This window comes from Drosophila yakuba, unplaced genomic scaffold (assembly GCF_016746365.2).
Source record: "Drosophila yakuba strain Tai18E2 unplaced genomic scaffold, Prin_Dyak_Tai18E2_2.1 Segkk50_quiver_pilon_scaf, whole genome shotgun sequence".
NCBI lineage: Eukaryota > Metazoa > Arthropoda > Insecta > Diptera > Drosophilidae > Drosophila > Drosophila yakuba.
Window position 1 is genome coordinate 313,602 of NW_025048817.1, and position 24,536 is coordinate 338,137.

At 39.9% G+C, this 24,536-nt stretch overlaps 1 pseudogene; it reads left to right on the plus strand.

Annotated features, from left to right (window-relative positions):
- Positions 1-24,536, plus strand: part of LOC120320445 — a 133,128-nt pseudogene that overhangs the window by 102,802 nt on the left and 5,790 nt on the right.

A 24,536-nucleotide genomic window follows, 5' to 3' on the forward strand; every position in this document is an offset into this window, starting at 1 on the left:
TAGTTTTAACATACGTGAAACTAGTAAAGGATTAAGTTGACGGAAAACTATTGCAGCAAAATATATAAACATTTGTTGAATAATTACTAAAAGCGGCGCATCAAATGCATGCGCGCACAAATTTTTTTTTCCGTCTGCCTTCATCTTGTTCGTTTTGTTTGGTCGTTCAACGTAATACGATCCGTGGGATTTCGCAACTTTGTTGCCTCCGTCCTCAAGCGTTGGTGTTCGAGTTTTCGTTGTTTACATTAGAAGCATATGACTTCACCCTTCCTTTTCTATAGAACCACTCGCCGAAAGTGTAGTGATTCTGACTCTGATTGCGACGACCATCGCATTCGCTATTCAGTGCCAAGACGCACACCCTCACCCCCACCCTCACCTCGTCCTACAGACAGCGTCATGGACCCAGACCAGTTGAAATTCGTAATACAGGCAGCCGTCACCGCTGCCTTAGCTGAGCAAGCCGCTGCAAATAAGGTCTTGCTTGACCAAGTCAACGCAATGTCCCAGCAGCTGCCGTAGCGCATATTACGCCACCAGAGGTGCAAGCTTATGCACCCATAGAGATAAGAAATGATATCCGCTGCGACGAGCCATTAGATGCCGTCAAATGCTTGCCCGAGCTTGCAGGCGCACATGAATCGTATGTTTCATGGAGACAGGCGCTCTCGCAGCCTATCGTATTTTTAGGCCGTACGACGGCAGTTCACGCCATTAATCAGGCGGTCATAATTATGAGAAACAAAATCAGGGGGCCGCGGACGTTGTTCTAGCCTCTTTCGGCATAGTTCTTAACTTCGACGCGATTATAAGTCGCCTCGACTTCACGTACAGCGACAAACGTCCAGTTCACGTAATTGAGCAAGAGCTGGCCACGCTGAGACAAGGCAACATGTCTCTGCTGCAATACTATGATGAGGTCGGCAAAAAGCTTACATTGTTGACTAAAAAAGTCAACATGTCATACGAGCCGGTCCTAGCAAAGGGCCTCTGCGAAAAGTTCCGCGAAGATGCACTACGTGTGTTTGTTTCGGGACTCAAGCGTAGTCTCACAAATGTGCTGTTCTCAGCAAAGCCAAGGGACTTGCCGTCAGCTCTGGCGCGAGCGCCAGATATGCGTTCGCTGCCAACTTCGCGAGAAGCATTGAGGAAAAAGAACACAAGGCAAGTACCCAACAGCGGGTCAAGCCACCCCAACAAGAAAACGCAGGCAAGCGGGTCAAAGAACCCACATTTTAGTAGGCAGAACAAGCAGCAAGGCCAATACGGCCAGCGAAATGCCGAGCAGCAAACTCGCGCCAGTGCTCCAGAACCAATGGAGGTAGACCCTTCGCTGTCAAAATTTGGACAGCCCATCCAGGCCTCCGCTGGCGTCAGCAGGCGGTCGGCCATGTCCGGTCGCTCTAACGGAAAGGGCAAGCAACAAAGGGTGAATCATGTAACCCAAGATGCTGGGCAGGGGCAGACCTCGTACGCCGAAGCTGCCAACGGCGCTATGGCGCAGATCGAGGACGATGCCGAAGTGATTCTGACGCCCTCAATTTTTTAGGGGAAAATCCCTGCTACCCGTCATTAGACGAAGAGTAGCAGGGCAGGATATGAGCTTCCTTATTGATACCGGCACGTCCAAGAATTACATCAGACCACACAAGGGGTTGCGTGGCGTCCGTCCGGTTAACTTGCAATTCACCTTGCATTCCATCCATGGCTCAACCACCGTCACACAAAATGCTTTGTTGCGTTGTTTAACGTGAAAGCAACATTTTTCATTTTACCAGACTTGTCAACCTTCGATGGGATAATCGGTCTCGATTTGATAGCTCAGGCTGGGGCGTCACTCTGTTTGGCCTCCGGTCAGCTCAAATGGGGTACGGAAGTTGAGAAAATCTCCTTCCCACAAATGCACTGATGTCAATTTCACCGATGTGGATTGCTCAGATGCACCCGCTTCAGTGCGGGAGACTTTTCGGAAATTATTAAAGGCCAGAAAAAAGGCCTTTGCAGACCAAACGAGGCTCTGCCATATAATACTTCGGTGGTTGCCACCATCAGAACGGTGAGCGAAGAGCCCATCTATGCCAAGCTGTACCCATATCCCATGGGCGTAGCTGACTTCGTTAATAAGGAGATCCAAGATCTTCTAAGAAACGATATAATTCAGAAATCGGCATCCCCCTACAACTACCCATATGGGTAGTTGATAAAAGGGGCACCGATGATGCGGGAAACCGCAAAGAAGCGCTTGGTGACAGACTTTCGCAAGCTTAACGAGCACACCATTCCCGATAAATACCCCATGCCAAATATATCAATGATATTAGGCAATTTGGGCAAAGCACGCTATTTTTCGACACTGGATCTTAAATCAGGATACCATCAAGTCGTACTAGCGGAGCGCGATCGTGAAAAAACTTCTTTCTCGGTAAACGGAGGAAAGTATGAGTTAAGAGATTGCCATTCGCCCTCAGGAACGCCGCCAGCATTTTCCAAAGAACGATCGATGACATCCTACGGGAGCAAATAGGCAAATTTTGCTATGTTTATGTGACGATGTGATCATCTTCTCGCAAGACGAGGAGGCTCACATCAAACATGTAGAGTGGGTGTTAAAGAGCTTAGAAGAAGCTAACATGAGAGTATCGATCGAGAAATCGCGTTTTTTTAAGAAAAGCGTGAGCTTTCTCGGGTTCATTGTCACCAGTAACGGTGCAACAACGGACCCAGAAAAGGTAAAGGCCATAAAAGAATTTGCAGAGCCTAAGACGGTATTCGAAGTCAGATCGTTTCTGGGCTCGCGAGCTACTATAGGTGCTTCATCAGAGACTTCGCTGCTATAGCGAGAGGCGTTCCAAAAGATGCCGCATATATTGGCATCAGAAGATGTCATGCTCAGCTACCCGGACTATAAGAAGCCATTTGATCTAACGACAGATGCTTCAGCCCATGGTATAGGTGCGGTGTTGTCTCAAGAGGGCCGCCCTATAACAATGATTTCAATAACTCTTAAAGACAGTGAGGCCAACTACGCGACTAACGAGCGTGAGTTATTGGCCATCGTTTGGGCCCTGGCTAAACTGCGGCATTACTTGTATGGAGTGAATGATATAAATATCTTCACTGACCATCAGCCGTTAACATTTTCTGTGTCGGAATCAAACCCGAACGCAAAAATTAAGAGGTGGAAGGCCCGCATAGACGAGTTCAATGCTCGTCTATTTTACAAGCCCGGTAAAGAGAACCTGGTAGCGGACGCCTTGTCCAGACAACAGCTTAATGTGCTGGAACAAGAAGAGCCCGAATCTTGCGCAGCAACGATTCACAGTGAGGTGTCTCTCACCCACACAATCGAGTCAACAGACAAGCCATTGAACTGCTTCCAGAACCAGATAATACTGGAAGAAGCAGGTTTCCCGTCTAAAAATACCTTTATTTTATTCGGGAATAAAAGGCGCCACACGGTTAACTTCGTCTGCAGGGGGTCTTTACTAGACGAACTGGCAGACATAATCGTCCCAAGGGCCGTAAACGCCTTCCATTGCGATTTGCACACGCTCGCAATGATACAAGATGAGATAGTCCGGAGGTTCCCAGCCACAAAGTTCTGGCATTGCAGGAACCTCGTCGTGGACGTACTCAGAATCGAAGAAAGAAGGGAAATCTTAACTGCTGAACATAATAGGGCACACAGAGCAGCGCAAGAAAATGTAAAGCAGGTATTGTCGGAATACTATTTCCCCAAAATGGCCAAGCTGGCCAACGAGATCGTGCAGAATTGCAGGACTTGTGCAAGGGCAAAGTATGACAGGCACCCGAGAAAACAAGAACTCGGTGAAACGCCAATACCGTCACACACAGGGGAAATGTTGCACATCGACATTTTCTCTACCGACAAAAAGTTTTTCCTCACTTGCGTCGACAAGTTTTCTAAATTTGCCTTCGTACAACAAATCGCCTCGAGAACTATTGAAGACCTGAAGCCGGCGCTGCTTCAGCTTTGAACTTTTTCCCAAGGGCAAAGACCATTTATTGCGACAACGAACCGTCGTTGAAGTCACACACGATCGTGTCCATGCTGTGTAACAACTTTGGGGTAAGCGTTACAAACGCACCACCACTGCACAGCACCTTCAACGGGCAGGTGGAGCGTTTCCACGTTGCTTGAGCTAGCCAGATGCATAAAGATAGACAAGGGCTTGAGTGATACGGTCGAAATAATAATGTTGGCCACTACCCAGTGGTAGTGGAGACAGGAGACCGGCTGACATCGTCCTAACACACCCCGATGAGCCACAGCTAGAGATCCGCAATAGGCTCAGACCGCGCTGAGGCCCAGAGAAAACGCCTCGCGGCAGAATAGGACATTCGATGTTGGCGAGAAAGTGAAAATCCAACCGAAGACTCGGCAACAAGCTCACGCCGTTGTGCGAAAAAAGGCTGTAGAAGCGGACATGGGACCACGTCCTTATTGAGGGGAGGGTGGTCCACAAGGTCAATTTAAAAGACGCGCTCAGCAGCGAGGTAAGTGTTTCGCTTAATTTTAAATTTTTTCTAGCCACTTGGCGTAATTTTTAATAGATCTAAGCCTAGCGCCATCCGCGCACATTATATTCTTAAGCATTTTTATTATTATTGGTGTTGGGTTCCCCTTGTCTGCAAAATAGAAAAATTAACCATTTAAACTTTCACCCACAGGACCAATCTTATCCTTCTCGTGTCTCTATCATTGGCATCGGCTCACATCACCGATTATTCGCGCGCCAAATACATTCCCAAAGTCGATGGCCAGATCTTGGTGTGGGAGAATTTCGCCTACGTAAGGCACTCCGCGAATCTTTCGGAGTACGCACGTGTAGTAGAGGAGACGGTCGGTCTGCTTAGCCACTTCCCGCAGTCACACATGAGAAATTTGCTGAATGTAGATTCAGCACACTTCCTGGGCTCCATACTAAGGTTGTAGCCGGTACACCTGATGCCAGCGATTTGCAAAACAGTAGGGTCGTAGAGCGCGATTGATAGACGCGAACAATAGGCAGATAGAAATCAATACAAAAATCCAGAGTCAAATTAATAAATTAACTGCCACCGTCAACTTAATCCTCAAAGCAGCAAAAGCGTCGCAAATTGACTCCGGTCATTTGTATGAAACGTTGCTCGCGAGAAATAGAATGCTCATGATGGAGCTTTAAAATTTAATGTTGGCCGTGACACTTGCAAAAATGAACATTGTTAGCCCAAATATTCTTGATCACGCAGATTTGAATTCAGTCATCAGGCAGCTCTTTGTGCGAAAGAACTCCATGCAGGCGGCGAGGCGCACTGCGCAATACAACCAGCAGCCTGGACCCCATCACCTATGTAGATGAGGGATCGTCATCATCAACGACAGGGCCGCCAAGGTACAAGTGGACAACGGCTCTGAAATCTGGGTGCATGGTACGCATCTTGTTACCTAAAGCAAACGTCGCTCCCACGGGCGCATGAAATACGACAACATCGCATACTGCAACGTAAGCATTATGCCGGATGTCGATACGTAGCCGGCAGACACTGCAGATTTGCGTGGCTGCTACGAATATGAGCTCGCAACAATGTGTTTCGTTTTCATGCTAGCTCCTAAGTTTGAATTCTTGTATTTTATATTCAGTTCTGATTTTGTCTCCGACGCTACAGCTCCGCTTGGCTCGGTGTAATAAAGCATAAAAAGTAACTCCTAATCTTTCATTGTCACGGCTCCGCCTGACACCTGATTAGTAAAGGTCGCGCGCGTTAACCGCCGGCCAACCCTTATCTTAATTTATATCTGCAGTGGATTTGAATGATTTTTTTTCACTAAGATATTCAGCTTGACACATAAAGCTTAAGCCTTGTTTTACGGTTGATTTTGCAAGGAAAGACAATCAAAATTTTATCCAATGCATTCAAGGGCAAAGTACAGCAAATAAAATTCTGCACAGCATTTATTCTTAGATAACATATTATAAGGGGAAGTATATATTCTCGATAAAAATTAAAAATACGCATAGATATGCTAGCGAGTAGATTTCTGCACATGTGCACTCAAAATATTCGATTATTTGAGTACTCACAAGCATAACTCGCAATTCGGCGGGCTGAAACGGTTTCAAATAAGTGAATTGCGCATTGGTTAGCGTTGTTTTCGTTGAAATGAGTGAAATTCAATCCAAAGCGGAATGGATAGAATGAGTGAATGCAGAGTAAATGCTTAGAGTACTCGGATAAAATTTGGCAATTTCGTCGTTCATGGCTTGCATAGGCAATGATAAGAATGCAGAGCTCGAACGAAAGCCTATGTTCTTAGTAAGTTGCATACATATGTACAACATAATATATGTAGATACATAATTTATGTGTAAATAGAATGACATATTAATAATAGAGCATTTTCAGATTCTAGAAATTTAATTAATTTAACAATTCTGATATGTTTTATGTTTTTGCATTCAGTAATTGAATAATCCATGTCTTTCTATTTTTCTATGTCTTGTATTAAAATCGAGCCAAAAACGAATAAACAAATACGTAATAAATTTGACGTCGCCAATGCGGCTAACTAGCCGTCTGGGTTATTCGAGTACTCGGTCGCGAGTACTCATTTGTGCATTGCTTCGCCGTTCGAGTATAGTACATTTTTTCGTTTTACTCAATGTCTCACTCAGTCAGTCAGAACCTTGAGTAAGAGTACCAAATGCTGCTTTGACTGTATTCATGCAGACTTCTGCTAGCGACGTCTGCGCTGTGTAAGTTTGTTTCAAAACGTTGCCCACGTCCACTTCCCTTTTGAAATATGTGCTGAAATTTTTTTTTTAAATTTTTGTTCGTCTTGTAAATTTAACTATTTGTCAAAAATCTTTTTGCCACGCCCACCCTAACCACACCCTAACTCGGGAACTCGACAGCGGAAACGAGGCCGTCGAGCAAACCCATCTAGGTACTTCCGCATCAGCTTGGGGAAATGTATCTTTCACTGCGGCGTAAACCGGGCGATCGCACAGAGCGTTAGTGGAAAGTCAACCGCGTCTGGCGGGACCGGCCGGAACAAGGACAGCATGTTGCGGCTAGCACGTCTTTCGCCTTGAGAGTCCACCACCTGTTCACCCAAGTCCGGGAACAGTTACGTTTCCTAGCGCAACGGGCATCTCCTCGGCACCAATCACGCAGCGTTAGTACCTGGGCAGCAAGCGGACCAATAAAATCAGTTCGTTACAACTTTATTATACTAATTTCTAACATATCGCTTGACAAAGTAAAATACTTATATGATTTAATTTAATTTTGCAAAACAAATTTTCTAACTTCTATTGTGTCTTCAAAAGTTAGTTTGGCGGGATAATCCTTCACAATCTTTTCTAGAGTACACTCTCTCTCCTGACTAAACCCAACAATTTCATCAGGGAGAAAGAAAAATTTAAAACATTATGAAAACATTATTGTTTCTTATTTTCTTCTGGCTGCTAGTTCGTTACGGCCACCTTAAACTACCTTTTTATATTTTATCTCTTGTTCTCTATCTTGCTCGGCAAGGATTTCGCTCTCCTTCCCTACGTCGCTTTTATTCAGGACCCCTATCATGGAAAAGCTTTCTTCATTCCTTTGTTCTTTCATTATCTTTTTCTTCCTTTATTTTTATAATCGATTATACTGAGAACTTACTATTGATAATTAAATCTAGTAATACAAAATAATTCTCCGACATGACCTTCCTGACTATTACACGACCTCGTGCTGCTTAATTTTATAATTAATTTATAATTCATAATTAATTTGGCGGATAATCTTTCATAATCTTCTCTGGAGTATACGCTCTCTTCCACACAAACCAGCAATTTGGATATCGACCATCCATTTCTTGAACATAACATTTAGAGTACGGGCTGTCTTCTACTTCAGCTCAATCGTCTAACTACCAAATCCCAAGTCATCAAATGTCAACTTAGCATGCTGTCCACATAGATGTTGGAATACAATACACCTTTTCGCACAAAGTCGACCACTTGGATACCAATTCGCTCATATTACAGTATCGGGATTGTTTTTCCACATTTTGACCTCTCTTGCCGTTGTCAAGTTCTTCTATTACCTAACAAATTTTATTCTCATCGGGAAAACTGGTACAACTATCATGTGGGACTTTAAGATCTAACGATATCCATCCACTAAACACATGGGGCTTTATAATTAGGATCTAGTTATACCCGTTACTCGTAAAGTAAAAGGGAATACTAGATTCGTTGAAAAGTATGTACCAAGCATAAGGAAGCGTTTCCGACCATATAAAGTATATAAATTTTTGATTAGGATCAATAGCCGAGTCGATATGGACATGTCCGTCTCTCCGTATGAACGTCGAGATCTCAGGAACTACAAAGCCAGAAAGTTGAGATTAAGCATACAGACTCCAGAGACATAGACGCAGCTTAAGTTTATTGACTTATGTTTTTTTTAGCGTTCTCTCTTGATTTGACTCACTTTGACTTGAAATCCAATGATTCGAATTTATATTTGTTTGAGCAAACCCCAGCGGTAATTGGTTTGTTGTTGATCGCAACAATCCCCCAGCAGAGACAGTTCAAAGCAATTCGATCAACCCGTGGTGGAGGGTGCCCAACTTGGGATTGCTAGATATTTAAATTTGTCTGCAACAACCAGTGTTTCCCCTAATCAAACATCATCTGATGTATTGTCAAAACAAAAGCCGATTACAGAAAAGTACAAAAATGTTAACATTTTATTCCGCTAGGGACATTTCATCTTTCAAGATATCTGTGCCAAACGAGCTATTTGTAACAATATATTCTGTTGAATTTTGGCCGGATAGTATGACGGTAAAAGGGTTTGAACCTAAGATTAACAGGAGAGAACGCTATATTGGAATTTGCCGTCTATCAGATACACGTTACTCAGCTAGTGAAAGTGCGAATCAGAAAATTTTCACATTTTTCTGGCAAATTGATAGAAATAGGAAAAAAAATAAATTATTAAAGAATAAGAAATGTTTCAAAAGTGTGGGCGGGGCAGTAATGAGCGGCTTGTGGGCTATTGAGTAGGCGTGGCACAAAGTTATTTGGCAAATCGGTAGAATTGGAATTTTCTAATTCTAATAAAAAAACTGAAAAAATATTTAAAATATTTTTTAAAGGTGTAGGCGTGGCAGTTTTAGGCTCTTTGTTGGCAAATCAAAATGAATTTACTAAACTAATAATAAAAGGAAAAAATGTCAATACATTTTTAAACTGTGGGCGTGGCAGATTTGCGTAGTGAGAGTGGGCGTGGCACACAAATTTTCGGCAAACCGGTAGAAATCTACAAGACAAATACAAAACTGAAAAAATATCTAATTATTTTAAAAAGTGTAGGTGTGGCAGTTTTGGGTGCCTTGTGGCCGTTAGAGTTTTATACTTCCAAAAATCTTGACGTTCATACGGACGGACATGGCCAGATCAACTCGGCTAATTTAGTATACGGGTATAAAGGCCGTAGGAATTAAACTTCCCTCACGTAGCCAGGGAGGTTAAATTTTTAAGTGATCCCAGGTATGTAGACAATATACAGGCACGACCGGGACCGGCGGAAAGGTGGAGTCTTAATAGCGGTTAGTTCTACCTCTAACGTCAGAGGAGTTTTGTATGAGTACCGCAACGTTGAATTCATATGCGTTAGCTCTTATTTTCTCTCATTTTCCAATAGTATTGTTTGAATTTCTTGCTCTTACATTTTGATTTTGCAAAATATTTTAATTATTTTTCTCAGCCTGTCTCAAATAGAAGTCGATAGGCACCAATTGGTATCAATACCTGGTATCAATACCTGGTATCAAATATCCTTCTTCCTATAGCACTACATGACTTTATTGACGGCTTGCTCGACATATCATTGTCGCAAGCTATTATAATTTGCTTTAATTGGCCGATCTGTACTAATGGAACATATAAGCGGATGACATAAATATTTTGTATACCGCAATTAAATCATTTTTTAACTCTTGTATTCCGATGTACTATCCGTCTATCTCTAACAAACCTCCTTGGTTTAGAGATTCGAGATCTCAGGAACTACAAAAGCTAGAAAGTTGAGATTAAGCATACAGACTCCAGAGACATAGAAGCAGCGCAAAGCTGCCACGCCCACACTTTTAAAAAATGTTTGGATATTTTTTCATTTTTGTATTAGTCTTGTAAATTTCTATCGATTTGCAAAAAAACTTTTTGCCACGCCTACTCTAACGCCCACAAACCGCCAAAAACTGTCAGTGTTGAAGACTCTTCTTCGCACTTCCACTAGCTGAGTAACGGGTATCAGATAAACTCGACTATAGCGTTCTCTATTGTTTTTTGTTTTTATTGTTTGATATTCTTATGTTGTCTCTTTTTTCTATCTTTTCTACCTTATAGGGTCCCGTATATTTAAAATAAATTTATGACCTACTTCATTTCCTAATAAAACTTTATCTCCTACTGTTATTTCTATATGTTTTGTTTGTAAATCATAATTTTCCTTATTTTTTCTTTTATGCTCTTCAAGTATAGTTGTAGCTCTTTTATATGATACTTCTAATCTATATTTACTTTTCTTAGCATAATCATCTATATTGTATATTGGTTCTATGCTAGTTATATTAGTGAAATTTATTGGTAAATTATTTGTTCTACCAAATAGAGAAGGGGTTGTATTAAAAAAACAGACGAAATAATGAAGCCATACGTCCCAATCAGTTTTAACAACCGATATGTAATATCGTAAGTATTATTTAAAGTTCTATAAAGTTATTTCGACTACACTTACTGTTTGATGATGGTGAGCGGTAGACGTTATATTTTTAATCTTTAGATATTTGCAAAGAAATGTGATGATTGAATTCTTATACTCTGTACCCATTTCCGTAATGAACGTCTCATTGGACCGTAAGTATGAATAAAAGATTCGAAAATTGCTCTAGCGACTGTTGTTGTGCTTTTATTCGGTATGGGAATTGCAACTAAATATTTAGTTAAGTCACAAATGAGAGTGACTGCATATTCGTTGCCATTTTCTGACTTGGGTAGAGGACCACTATCACTCTGTCGAAAGCATGTTCAGGGGTTTCAGTTAAAGTCATACAAAGTAAAGCATACCCCTTGTATGCTTTGTTATTTTCGCTTTCTTAGATTTTTGACATCTTTTAATGTAGTCTGTTATTTGTTTAGACATACCTTTCCAAAAATAATGTCTTTTGACCTTGGCCAAGGTTTCTGCAATGCCTGTATGACCTCCTTGTAATGGATCATCATGTAGTGTAGACAAAATTGATTCTTTTTCTTTTTCATTGCTTATTAAGGTCACCGGGTTGAGTAGCGCCACTCTTAATTTTGTTAATATTTTATTGCCCTTTTGTTTAAAATAATCTATTGAAACGTGTTCAAAGATATGTTCCCACGTTGCCATTTTGAGATGACTAATTTTATATATACCGGCCTGCATTTCAAGCCTTTGGAAAAATTATTTTAAATCAAGAACTCCATTTGTATATAAATCATCGACATCAAACCTTGCAGAAATTTTTTTTCCATTCTTAAAGAAACATATCATATTTTTTACTTGCAATGTCCCTACTTTACGTACCTCGTCATTATTGATGACTTGGTATACGTTGGGCATTGAAGCTTTTTCTGTGGATTACGTATACAATTCAGATTTGTTTGTTTCTCCTGCGCAGGATTTTTGTCTACTTTGTAGTCTCGTAGTGAATTTCATAATATTTCCGGTTATATTTTTTAATTCTTGGATGGCTATTCTTGATAACGCTTCAGCAACATAGTTGTCTTTACCTCTCAGATACTCTACTGTAAAATTATATTCGTCTAATTCAAGTCGCATACGAGTCAATTTTGAGCCCGGATTAGTCATTGAAAATAAAAAGGTGAGTGGTCTGTGATCAGTTTTGACTATAAAATGTTCACCATTAATATAGGGTCTGAAGTTATTGCCCAATGTATTGCCGCTAATTCCTGCTCAGTATTACTTTTATTACGCTCGCCCTTAGTAAATTGTCTTAATGCGTATGCAATTGGAAGTTATATTGTTGAAGTAGTCGGCTTCTTCTTTTAGTATGGAAATATCTGCACCTGTGTCAACTAAGAAAATAAATCTTTTTCCTGTTGCCACATGGTCAAATGCAATGAATATATTTATACTTAGATTGATTGAATGTACATGAGCTTTATTTATTGCTGTTTATCTGAGGTTTGTTTCGAGTTTCCCGAATTATTTTGGTTACTCTCACACTAGCATTATCATTGTTATTGTAATTATTTCGATTTTGATTGTTTCGGCTTCCTTTATTTGAGTTGCCACGGCCTCTATAATTGTTACCATTATTTTGGTTGCCGTTATTGCCGTAATTGTAATTATGGTTATTGTATTGTAATGGCGATTGCCTCTGCCGCGACCATTACCTCTATAACCTTGGCCTCTGTTAGAGTAAGCTCTCTTTGAATACATTACATGATTCACATTTCCGGTTACTCTGGTGCTAGTTCTTATGTACGCACCTATGGCAGCATCCATAGTTGTGCATGTACCTGGTTCTAGCACAGTAACATCGATGGCATCCCTAGTAGTCATTGATATACGAGGCTTCTGAGAGCTTACGTAAGTTATCAATTTCTGTTGTAAACTGTGTAGATGTTTTGCCTTTTTGTTGTACTGTGAATAATTTTGCCTTGATGTTTTTTGTTGTTTCCCCAACAATTGAAGCCTACAATTTTTTAATTATTGTATCAATTGTAGATTCGCTCAGTACCAGGTTCAGAGTAGTGCCAATTAATTTTGATTTTATAGATTGGACTGCAATGTCCTCAAATTATCCTTGCAAGGTCTACTAATTTGATGGCCATAATAAACCTCTGAAGATGGATATTTTGTCCATCAAACTCTGGTACTGCGCTCGACACTTCCCTTATGTAGGCCCTGATAGCGGCTGAATTTTCCGTCATTATGTCTAATTTTATGTCCTGATCTTCTATATTCTCTGAATCTTCCGGCAATTGCAATATTGCGGCTATTGTCAGGTCGTTCAAGTCTTCTTCTTTGACTTCTAGTTCAGAGTCAGAATCACTGAGCGAATCTGTTGATTCCTCACTTAGTGTCAAAGGGGAATTTAGAATTGTTTGTATCGATATGTTTAAATCGTACCTTTCTTTGATATTTATTAGGTTATTTCTTAGTCTAATTAAAAATTTGGAGAGTGTTGTCCACTGTTTTTTGTCTAGTTTCCCTCATTGGTTATGTATATGGGATCTTCCCTGATTAAAGGATTCTACCAGAATGGTTGTATGCTTATTGCCAGTTTGTTTTTGAACTGTACTGTTCTGAGACAAACATTTATATGACCTGTTAAATTTTTCTTTTATTTCATTTAAGATGGCTATTAAGTTTTGCCAATCCATAATTTATTTGAAACATTTTTGTGTTGATTGGGGCGTGTCCTCCTTAGTCCTTAGGTCCTGTCACGGTCGCCATGTCGAAGGTAGGATCCGCCAGAAGTAGTTTCACAATTTATTTGTAGTTTTTATGGAGCATAGCTCCGTTTATTTTACTTGCAAATTCTTTGTTTCAGTTCTTAAATTTCCCTGATTCTTTAAGCTATGAAGTGCGCCTTAGCTGCCTAGTGGGCAGAGAAGCGGCTGCACTATGTATTACTTATGTTAAGAGAGTTGGGAGAGAATGCTATGTGCGCACATTATGTACATAGCGGCTTTCGGTTAGCGTGGAAATGCTGACCATGCACTTATGCAGTGTGCTTCATAAGTCGGCGATCATAGAACACTTTCACTTGAACATTATTGTTTATGCTAGCATTGCCAATGCGTATGTAATTATAGTACTGATTTATGCAAGTACTCTGAGTACAGTGTACTGTACTCGGCTCGGGCTCCCAGCTACACTTGGTATAGTCCCTATTCGCAAATCAACTAAAACTTACAAAGACAAAGTAATCCGCTTGTGTTACCGGAATAGGCGATTCCAGATTTGAGATTCCGATATTACCGAATTTCAGCCCAGCTGAACGTTTTTCAAAAGTGAGGGCGTGGCAGTTTTGGGCGGTTTGTGGGCGTTAGAGTGGGCGGGGCAACATGGGTCAACCAACGTGGTGATCTCTCGCTAGGTCTATGGAGTCTGGATACTGAAACTCACCTTTCTAGCTTTTATAGTTCCCGAGATCTCGACGTACATACGTACAGACGGACGGTCAAGCGGACATGGCCAGATCGACTCGGCTATTGATCCTGATCAAGAATCTGCCTGTTACATACTTTTCAACGAATCTAGGATACCCTTTTACTCTACGAGTAACGGGTATGAATATTCGAAATCGTTACACTTGAATCGTCAGTCATCGTAAAAATTGCTCAACTATATTATTATCCTGAAAATTTTTTCACATAAAGCTATTTCGACAGAAACTATAAAAAAACAAGAGAGAACGCTATAGTCGAGTTCCCCGACTATCTGATACCCGTTACTCAGCTAGTGGAAGGGAGAAGGAGAGTCTTAAACACAGTTTTTGGCGGTTTGTAGGCGTTATAGTGGGCGTGGCAGAAAGTTTTTTGGCAAATCGATAGAATTTTACAAGACCAATACAAAAATGAAAAAATTTCAAAACATTTTTCAAAAGTGTGGGCGTAGCAGCTTTGGGCGGTTTGTGGGCGTTAGAGTGGGCGTGGCAAAAAGTTTTTTGACAAATCGATAGAAATTTACAAGACCAATACAAAAATGAAAAAATATCAAAACATTTTTCAAAAGTGTGGGCGTAGCAGTTTTGGGCGGTTTGTGGGCGTTAGAGTGGGCGTGGCAACATGAATCGACAAACTTGCGCTGCGTCTATGTCTCTGGAGTCTGTATGCTTAATCTCAACTTTCTAGCTTTTGTAGTTCCTGAGATCACAGCGTTCATACGGACGGACAGACAGACGGACTGACGGACATGGTCATATCGACTCGGCTATTGGTCCTGATCAAGAATATATATACTTTATATTGGTCGGAAAACCTTCCTTCTGCCTGTTACATACTTTTCAACAATCTAGTATACCCTTTTACCTACGAGTAACGGGTATAACTAAAAAAACTATAACCTAGTCTTTAACTTATTGTATCCCATGATAGTTTGCCATTTTAAGAATACCTGAGGTACAGTTTCGGATTTACGTATAAATATAGTGATCTTAAAAAGTTCCTAACTTGCATCTCATTTTATAAATTTATATTAAGTTCTTCATTTTCGCATATAAATTCATAATATTATCCGTTTTATCCATATATAATAATAAAAAATGTTGATTTTATTTCTTGTTCTCTCTTTTATCTTTCGTAGGTGGCAACAGGAAGTTTCTGAAACAGTATTTGATACGGTCAACAGTGAGACCGATAAACTAGAACAAAAGAGAAAATTAAAGCAAAAGCAGCACTTCGATGCAGATGAAAGGAATCGGATTGTATATTACATGGATACATAAAAAGCTTGGGGGCTCTTTTGCATCTTTATGGCAAACAAAATATGCCAAGCTATATCCAAATAGGTATGTGTGAATTCCATAAATTGCGAACGAGACATTTCCACATCATTTTAAAATATTGATAGAATATGGAAAAAAATGTAATGAAAGAAAAAAAGTTAAAATTGTAGGCGTGACAGAATTTTGTTTGCAAATCGATGGAAAATTTACAAGCCTTATAAAAATTTCAAAAAATATCAAAACATTTTCAAAAGTTCGGGCGTGGCACTTTTGGGTGGTTTGTGTTCGTTTGAGTGGGCGTGGAAACTTTTGGACTGTATCTCTAGAATCTGTATGCTTAATCTCAACCTTCTAGTTTTTATAGTTCCTGAGAGCTCAACGTTCATACGGACAACATGGGTCAACATACTTGCGATGCGTCTATGTCTCTAAATGTCTCTAAATCTGCATGTTTAATCTGCATAATCAACTTTCTAGCCGGACAGACAACAGACAGGCGGACAGATAGACGGACATGGCTTTTGATCCTGATCAAGAATATATTTACTTTATATGGTTGAAACGCCTGTAACATACTTTTCAACGTATTTGTATAACCTTTTACTCTACGAGTAACGGGTATAATGAAGACTGCTCCATTTTTTTTGCTCCAAGGTTACCATTCTAGTAGACTGAAATAAGGAGTTAATATACGTTTTGCATCCCAAATAAGGCGCCGCCTTACCATTAAAAATGTTTTTGAAACGATTCAATTTAGTCTGAGTGAACTTCGTATTGTGGACTCCAAACTGGTTATCCATACGCAAGACCCTGACGGCTAAGCGAAATTAATACGGTTTAAGTCATGTAAGGACCTTTTTACAAAACCAAGCACACCCTTGGCTTTATTGACAATAGACGAAATATGGTCTGAAAATTTTTGTTTAGGGTCCAGAAAAACACCAAGATCATCAACTTGTGTTATTCTGTCCAGAGAGCACCCATTTAGAGTGTAAGTCGCGAATATTGAGTTCACACGACAAAAGGTCATAATGAGCCATTTAAGTTGAATAAGTTATCACGCCACCATGTTTGAATGCTATCTAGATAGGATTGTAAGTGCAACTGACAAAAAAAAAGCCTTATACTGCAGCATAATTTTACATTGTCAGCGTACATAAGTACACGCAAATGCTTTATTATAAAGGAAGGTCGTTAATGAATAAGGTAAGAAGGAGCGGACCTAGGGGGTTCCCTTGTGGGACACTGGACATAAAACAAAATGTTTAAATAGGACCCGTTGCGTCCTGCGATTCAGATAACTTAAAATTCAATTTACAGGATCAACAGGGAAACCTAATCAAGTTTCTTACTAAAAGAGAATGATAGATTAAAATGCTTTCACAAAGTCAGTGTAGTTTACGTATGTATGTTTAAAGATTATTTTTGAAGTCCTGTATTACCAGGGAAGTTTGCTCCAAAAGGTTAGGTCTGCGTTTTATAAAACTATGCTGACATGGTGATAAAGTTAACTTGCAAATGTGCTGCAAATAAGGACTGATACCATTTTCAAAAAGCCTAGGGATACCCGACCATTTAGGGAGTCCTTTGTAATTGCTTTCGGCTTGGATACGTGAGCGCGTGAGAGTAAGGCTGGTTTGAAAAAACTTGGCAAATAGATCGGCTACTACGTTAGTAACTATTACTAACGTAGTAATGTCTGGACTTTACATTTCTTATGTGTGTCAACTCAAATATTTATGGCATCCACTAATTTGTTCCACTAGTAAAGATCGGACCAATTAATGCAAATTTAGCCTCATAGCTCATTTAGCCTCATATACCCGTTACTCGTAAAGTAAAAGGGTATACTAGATTCATTAAAAAGTATGTAACAGGCAGAAGGAAGCGTTTCCGACCATATATTCAATAGCCGAGTCGATATGACCATGTCCGTCTCTCTGTCCGTCCGTATGAACGCTGAGATCTCAGGAACTACAAAAGCTAGAAAGTTGAGACTAAACATACAGACTTAAGAGAGTCTTGTAAATTTTTATCGATTTGCCAAAAAACTTTCTGCCACGCCCACTCTAAAGCCTACAAACCGACAAAAATTGCCAGTGTTTAAGACTCTTCTTCGCCCTTCCACTAGCTGAGTAACGGGTATCAGATAGTCAAGGAACTGGTTATACCCGTTACTCGTAGAGTAAAAGGGTATACTAGATTCGTTGAAAAGTATGTAACAGGCAGAAGGAAGCGTTTCCGACCATAAAGTATATATATTCTTGATCAGGATCAATAGCCGAGTCGATCTGGCCATGTCCGTCTGTCCGTCCGTCTGTCCGTCTGTCCGTCCGCATGAACGCTGAGATCTCAGGAACTACAAAAGCTAGAAAGTTGATATTAAGCATACAGACTCCAAAAACATAGAAGCAGCGCAAGTTTGTCGATTCATGTTTCCACGCCCACTCTAACGCCCACAAACCGCCCAAAACTGCCACGCCCACACTTTTGAAAAATGTTTTGATATTTTTTCATTTTTGTATTAGTCTTGTAAATTTTTATCGACTTGCCAAAAAAAATGTTTGCCACGCCCACACTAACGCCCACAAACCGCCCAAAGCTGCCACGTCCACACTTTTGAAAAATGTTTTCATATATTTTAATTTTTGTATTAGTCTTGTAAATTTCTATCAATTTAAAAAACTTTTTGCCACGCCCACTCTAACGCCCACAAACAGCCAAAAACTGTCAGTGTTGAAAGTTCTTCTTCGTACATCCACTAGCTGAGTAACGGGTATCAAATAGTCGGGGAACTCGACTATAGCGTTCTCTCTTGTTTTTTACTGTACCTGTGTAGATTGTCACTTCGAAAGTAGGATGATATGGATTTTTATGTTGAGTAAGAGGTGTTACTCTGGGCAGAAACACACTTTCAGGAAACACACTTTCACTTGTTACAAGACATAGATCGATTTATTCGAATATAATTAACTTGCGACAACTTGCGATATTGGAAAAAGACAGCTTTACATATGAACCTATGACCTAACCACAATTAGGACTCCACCTTTACGTTTGGAGGGACGATCATGTCTGTATATTATGTACATACATACGTTGGGAAACTGTTGACCCATGCTGCCATGCCCAAAACTGCCAACTTATGCCGGTAGTCCGAATACAATATTCCTTTAAGATGGTAAACTAATCGGGGCAGGTGGAAACACTGGACGAGAAACCAGTGCGGACAAATCGAAATCTCTAGCCATCCCAAATTGGTCTCCCTCGACAACTGATTAATGGGATGGCTCCGAATCTTTTTTAGCTGCCGATCTTATCAACATTTGAGGATTTCCTGCGATTGACAGTGGATCAGCTGTGAAGTCCTGTTCATCACTTGCCAGTGGCTACGGGGTGTTCCCCTTAGGCAGCCTACCACCATCGCATTCTTGCGCTTTGGCTATTCTTCTAATAGCTTAAGGCTATTAAACTGCAAACCTAGCGCAGAAAGGAGATCATCAGCTCGACGAAAACTATCTCTAGCTTCGCTAAAACTGCTGATCAGTCCTTTCAAGCAACCTTTAGCTTGGTGCATAAAAGAATTTTGCATTTTTGACAGCTCAGGCTTTATAGCCTGGCGGCATTTGTTATACCCTTTACTCGTAGAGTAAATGGCCATGTCCGTCTGTCCGTCCGTCTGTCCGTCCGTCTGTCCGTCCGTCTGTCCGTCCGTCTGTCCGTCCGTGTGTCCGTCCGTCTGTCCTTCCGTATGAACGTCGAGATCTCAGGAACTACAAAAGCTAGAAAGTTGAGATTAAGCATACTGACTGCAGAGACATAGACGCAGCGCAAGTTTGTCTATTCATGTTGCCACGCCCACTCTAACGCCCACACACCGCTCAAAACTGCCACGCCCACACTATTGAAAACTGTTTTGATATTTTTTCATTTTTGTATTGGTCTTGTAATAAGTACCTATCGATTTGCCAAAAAACTTTTTCCACGCCCACTCTAACGCCCACAAACCGCCAAAAACTGTGTGTTGAAGACTTTCCTTCGCACTTCCACTAGCTGAGTAACGGGTATCAGATCGTCGGGGAACTCGTCATTGAACGTCATTTTCCTAGTTTAAGTAAACTTGTATATATATTGCCCCCCGAACAAAAAAAAGGGCTACGTAGTTGAGTTGACGATTCTTGAAAACTGTTTAAATTACATTTGCAAAAAAATTATTGCTTATTGGGTTAAACACAAACGCAATAAAGGTTTAATTGTTAAATTTCAATCCGAATGGCTGAACACTTGTGAAACCATGTTAATTGAGCCTCTTCAAGCAAAGGTTTCAAGTGCGAAACGTGAACGTCCCAAAATTGATTTTGCTGAGTCCTCAAAAAGGACTCAAGGAAAAAAAACGTCGTCGGATAGCTCTGCTGGAAAACACGATGAGTCTGCAGCTTCTGTGTTACGCTTATCCGACACTCCACCGATCCCAAAGTCTTCCGAACCAGATATTAAAATAGTTTTATCGCTTTTAATGGAGACTGGTATAACCATACACCAATACATGGTAATTCGAGAGTTTATGAATAATGAAGCTTCGTTCAATATATTGCCTAGCTATGAGAAAATTCTCAAACTCAAGAAGTCAAGATACCCAAATGACATAACAGTAGGTGAAACATATGCAGAAGTGGAGCTGCAGAGTCTTCTAGACAACACAGCTACAAGTATTTTACAGCTTCAAAATACTGTTAATGAAAATTGTCTGGATGGTGTGGAGGATAATTTAACATTAATTGTAAAATGGTGCTTTGATGGCAGTACTGGTCACAGTGAATACAAGCGAAAGTTTTCCAGCTGTAATGACGATGATAGATGTATTTTTGCAACGTCGTACGTCCCACTTTAGCTTATAGCTGAAAGTAGCTCCAAAATAATATGGAAATCCGAGATCCGCTATTGTAGACCAGTCAGGATTCAATTGAAAAAGGAATGCCTCAATTGTAGTTAATACCACAAGTAATAGGTTTGTTGTTGTGATAACTTTTGATTCTTTATTAAGGTTTCTTTTTGGGCAGAGATGGTTCTGCCCGTTCAACGGTTCACAAGTATCTGCATCTCCAATCTTAAGCATATTTCGGCTAAACCTAAACCGCGTAGCTGCGCTGCCGAATACGCCAGCAGCGGAGCGGCTTTCTTATGTATATCTTATATATCTTATATATCTATGCTTATCGCGAGAGTGAGTTATGCACACATGTATTATGTATTATGGTCGCCGTGGGAATGCTGACCATGCACTTATACTTTGTAGCCTTCAAGTGGACGATCATGTTACATCCGTCTTGGAGTTTATTGACATAAACATAGAAACAAAGTGCTGCTATGTGTTTGTATGCTTATTGTACTTTAATGTTCTTAATATTACATAGGCGCATACTACAAAATATCCGTTGAAGAAGAACTATACTTCAAAAAAAAAATTGAGAAGCTAGTGCCAACTGAATTTCAAGTTCTCAATAAAAATTTATTCATCAACCATACCCTGCAACTTACTATGGTAGATGGTAAAGTGTGCAACGCGTTAAGCAATACGCCCTCTATGAAATGTTTTATATACGGTGCAAAACCAACGGAAATGAATCAATTAGAAAAATGTCTAGCAAAAAACATTGAAAAGTATTTTGAATTCGGCTTATCTCCGCTTCATTCGTACATACGCTTTTTTGAGAACATCATGCACCTTTCATACAAGTTGGAAATAAAAATGTGGCAGGCAAGATCAGCAGAACATAAGCTTAATGTACTGCAAAGAAAAGAACGAATCCATGCGGAATTTCGTGACAAAATGGGAATCATTGTTGATAAACCAAAAGACGGAGGCAAAGGAACTTCCAACGATGGAAATACAGCTAGAAGGAGTCCAACAATAAGGAAATAAAGAAATACCGGCTTCAGCATACTCGAAAAATGTCTCGCATATTAACAAATACCGATTTGATGAACAACCTTTTGCGTTCTGACCCCTTTATAACAGGTCAAAGAAAACTACTAAAAAAAGATAAATCTCAATTTTTTTCATCGGCATTTAATTTGTTAGATGTTCTTTTTTAAGTTTTTGCATTCAAATTAAAATTTGTTTCAATTTTCCTTTGAATATTAAGAAATATATTTTTTCTTATATATGTATGATTTTTAATTTGTTTATATTTATGGGACCTGCAACTCTACTGGAAGTGTTTTTGCACACCATCGGCATATTAGCAATACTATGGGAGCTATAAGATAACGTCGTCCGATTTGGCTATTTTTTTACTACATGTTCAAATATTTTTTTAGATTTTTGGGAAAAATTGCAAACCGATATCTTAACGGGAACTATTTATGGCCGCGGTCCCCTACAAGTGCAACCACTGTGCACTTAAAAAAAAAAACAAACAAATTACAAAATCAAAACATGCAAGCGAGCTGTTGATGTGCCGAAAGAGAGCTTTCTGCACGCTTATAACTTTAGATTTTGTGTGGGAGAGTGAGAGAGCGCACGAAAACACAAGGACAGAATAGTTTAAGATTTAGTTAATTAGTTTAAGGTAGTGCACAAATCAAAAGAGATTCCCTCGCGAAGCGAACGAAGTTGCAATAATTATGTTAAATAAATTCAGAGCGCAGGAAAAAAACACGACCGTTCGCTCTAAGGCCATGAAAAGTAACCGACTTAGATATAATACATTGTACAAATAAGGCTATTTAGACTAATTAGTCTAATTAGGCAAATCGCTATTTTCCTTATCCTATATAAACATAGTATTTTGCCTATCGGACCTCCTATTTGAGACAGACTGAGAAAAATGATTAAAATATTTTGCAAATTTTAAATGTAAGAGCAAGAAATACAAACAATACTATTGAAAAATGGGAGCTAAATGCATATGAATTTAAAGTTACCGCAACTCATACAAAACTCTTCTAACGTTAGGGGTAGACCTAACCGCAACTAAGAATCCACCTTACCGCCAGGCCCGGTAATGCCTATATATTGTGTACATACCTGGGATCACTTCGAAGTTTAGGATCTCCGGCTTTAACCAAGTCTTTATAATCACAATGACACGAGAGGCAAGAGAAAGGCTATTCGAATTCTATTTATTTAGCTAGCTACACAAGCCTTTTTCATATTGCTAGAAGATAAGGTGGCTAGATGTTAGTTTATTTTTATGAAGAAGATCTAGGAGAGAAGGAAGGTGCAGTGGTCTGGATACGTGAGGGAAGTTTAATTCCTACGGATTCGTTGGAAAGTATGGAAACAGGCAAAAGGAAGCGTTTCTAACCATATAAAGTATTTGTATTCTTGAACAGGATCAATAGCGGAGTCGATCTGCCCATGTCCGTCCGTATGAAGTTAAGATCCCATGAAGTATAAAACTCTAACAGCCACAAGGCGCCCAAAACTGCCACACCCACACTTTTGAAACATTTCTAATTTTTGAATCATTTAATTTTTTTTTCCTATTTCTATCAATATGCCAGAAAAATGTAAAAATATTCTGATTCGCACTTCCACTAGCTGAGTAACAGGTATCTTATAGACGGGAAATTCGACTATAGCGTTCTTGTTAATCTTAGTTTCAAACCCTTTTATCGTCATACTAGCCGGCCAAATTTCACCCGAATATATGGTTAAAAATAGCTCGTTTGGCACAGATCTCTTGAAAGATGAAATGTCCCTAGCGGAAGAAATGTAAAATTTTTTGTACTTTTCTGTTATCGGCTTTTGTTTTGTCTTGTATATAGGACAATACATCAGATGATGTTTGATCAGGGGAAACATTGGTTGTTGCAGACAAATTTGAATCTCTAGCAATCACAAGTTGGGCACCCTTCACCACGGATTGTTAGAATTGCTTCAAACTGTCTTTGCTGGGGGATTGTTGCGATCGACAACAAAAAAATTTGTAAAGTCTCCGCTGGTTTTCGCTCAAACAAATATAAATTCGAAGCATTGGATTTGAAGTCAAAGCGAGTTTCCCAACTATCTGATACCCGTTACTCAGCTAGTGGAAGTGCGAGAGTCTTCAGCACTGACAGTTTTTGGCGGTTTGTAAGCGTTAGAGTGAGCGTGGAAAAAAGTTTTTTGGCAAATCAATATAAATTTACAAGACTAACAAAAAAATTAAAAAATATCAAATTATTTTTCAAAAGTGTGGACGTGGCAGTTTTGTGCGGTTTGTGGGCGTTAGAGTGGGCGTGGCAACATGACTTCCGCTGCTTTATCTCAACTTTCTAGTTAAGAACTTTCTTGTTCCTGAGATCTCGACGTTCATACGGACAGACGGACATGGCCAGATCGATTCGGCTATTGATCCTGATCAAGAATATATATACTTTATATGGTTGGAAACGCTTCCTTCTGCTTGCTACATAATTTTCAACGAATTAGTATACCCTTTTACTCTACGAATAACGGGTATAATTACGCTGAATACAATAATTAGATGCTGCATAATCAATATGATTTGGTTTTTTTCACTTTAATTTACGAACAAAACCACCCAACCGAAAGTCCATTATTTTCGCGCGGTATCTTCCCGTAGGTTTGAGGGTGTGTAGTTTGGAGGAAAATAATACGTCCGTTGCAGTTGAGTTTAAAATTTCGAATGATCTTTGTGTTTCTTTCATAGTTCTTTACAATTGGGTTTTTTTACATTTGTGAAGAGGTTTTGGGTGGCTGGTGACTCAGCATCCCAAGTGCTAATCCATACAAAGAGTCAGCGTTTTAAGTGTTAGTTGATACTAAAACGCAGCCTTTCAAGTGAGGCGACACAAAGCATTTCTGGGTGCCCTCTAGATTTCTGGTTGACGAGGGGGTTTGGGCGGGGGACCGCCGAGGGTGAATGCTGAGGCGGTAACTCGCGCGAAACCAAGAGGCTTAAGAACAGAGGCCTAATAAAAAGTCCAGTTTAAAAGCTTCGGAGACCTTATAATCATTCTACTTATAATATCATACGTTTTTTGCCAACTGTTATTCGAAATTAAAATGTTT